Below are 2,120 nucleotides of genomic sequence, written 5' to 3' on the forward strand. Positions count from 1 at the left end.
GCACCTAACATCATATATCCCATCTGTGAGGGCCGCATAGGAGAAAATAACAATAAAGGTGTAATTAAAGACGGCTCCCTCCCTAAATAAATTGTTCTCCTTTCTTTATTGGAGTCCTGAAAAGGACTCGTGTTGACGTCTGACGCTGCAATAACCTGAGCGGAAGTCATCAGTAAGTCCAGTAATGGCTCAAACAAACTCTTTTTGATTTGGACTTGGAAACAATATGAAAATAATGGCTCCGTGACCTTTTTCAAGGATGGCTTTGCGTTAAAGCACGTGGCGTGCGCAATTAACTCGCGTTCTTTGACTTCTTTTCATAGGCCATCTTAGGGCCGATTTACACGGTACGATTTTTGTCGCATGCGACAGGCCTTCTACAGGCCTACAACTCGTTTTCGACTGTCGCGTACGTCAGAAAAAATGTCGTAGCATTTAAAACATGTTTAAGAACTCTGCGGAATGCGCCAAGGGCCCGGTTGTTCAAAAGCCGATTAACGCTAATTCCAGATTAAAAATTAACCAAGGAGTTCATTTCTCTACTCCCAAATGCTGTTCAACGCTGACATTCGGCAAAACTTTACATTAGAAGAAGCCAATCTTGAAAAACAAAAATAAGCAAAAGAAACTTTCACCAAAAAGTTGAACACATGAAACAAAAGTTTGCGCTAATCCTGTATTAAGTTAATCGGCTTTCGAACAACCGGGCCTAGGACGGTAACAGATGCCCCCGTTGCGTGGGATATCGATCGAGGAACAGGAAATAAATTTGCGTGTAGTTTTTCGTAAAACAAGAATAGATCCCATGCCCCAAGATGGTTTGGTATGGCGCTGGCTCTCCATAGTTCATTATGCATATACCAGAATAGAAACAATGTAAAAGCGTTTTCTTATTTGGCTGTTGAACGGTTATTTTACGCTGCTTATGCATGCGACGTTTTTGAGACGTTTTTGAGAGTGAACATTTCACAAGCCAGGACAGTAGTGTTTCCCAGATTTTTAAATTAATAATGGAGAAACAATACTTAGAAATATAAACGTGGTTTTGAAAACAGAAGTTAAAAGCGAGAACAGCAAACTTCCGGTTGCTGTTTGCTTCTCAAACTTTGCGTTCTCTCAAAACTCTACGGGAGCAATTAAATCCTACTCGATCGAGACCAATCAGTTAACTGCATGTATTCCGACTTTAAAAGCTGACGAAGACTAGTCCATCTCACAGCTGGACTTACTTAGAATTTCATTCACCAGAGACAGACAGGAATCGATACTGCCAACGATTCACGGGACATCGGAGTGAGAAGAGGGCTTTGCAAAAAGGGAAAAATGAGAGTAAAATGACCAAAAAAAATGTTTTCTGCAAGTTTGTGATCTCTTGACTTCTATATCAGCAGTATCTTCAACGACATTCCTTCTCAGGACCGCCCTGAAAACCTTACATTTTAAAGTTTTAACCTGGATTCCAACCACTTCAAGTCTGTTCAAGTATATTATTAACTCGGACGGTGTAAATGTGCATTTTAAAGGAAAAGGAGACTTAGCTACACTAGCAGGAAATACAGCGACGCCCTTTCCGGTTGACTCGAAAGCTACAATCTTAAACAGAATAAAATGGAACAGAAATATTCCCAAAATCCCGATCATGTGAAACCCAATTAATTGCTTTTGTAGATGACAACGCAAAAGAAATGCAGGAAAAAGGCCAAACGGATGTTTATTGTTATGGATTTTAGCAATTAAGGCACTTGACAAGGTCCCACACAATGGCTTGCTATTTAAGTGTGGCATTGATGACATTACATTGCAGTGGTTGAAAAGTTATTTTGGGAAAAGAATACAAAGCGTAGTCCTAGAAGGAGAGCATTCGCATTCAGTTCCAGTAACCTCAGGCGTTCCTTGAGGTTCAGTGCTGGGGCCGTTAATGTTTCTTATTTTTATTAATGATCTCCCATACTATGTTAAGTCAAGGATCCGTCTGTCATTTACCTTTCAATAAAATCTGAGGGTGATTGCCGTCAATTACAAGATGATCTTCACAGCTTGGAAAAATGGGAATCCGACTGGCGTATGGAATTTAATCCAAAGAAGTGCAACGTTATACCGACAACACACAGACACATACC

This window comes from Montipora foliosa, chromosome 2, assembly GCF_036669935.1.
Source record: "Montipora foliosa isolate CH-2021 chromosome 2, ASM3666993v2, whole genome shotgun sequence".
Taxonomy (NCBI): Eukaryota; Metazoa; Cnidaria; class Anthozoa; order Scleractinia; family Acroporidae; genus Montipora; species Montipora foliosa.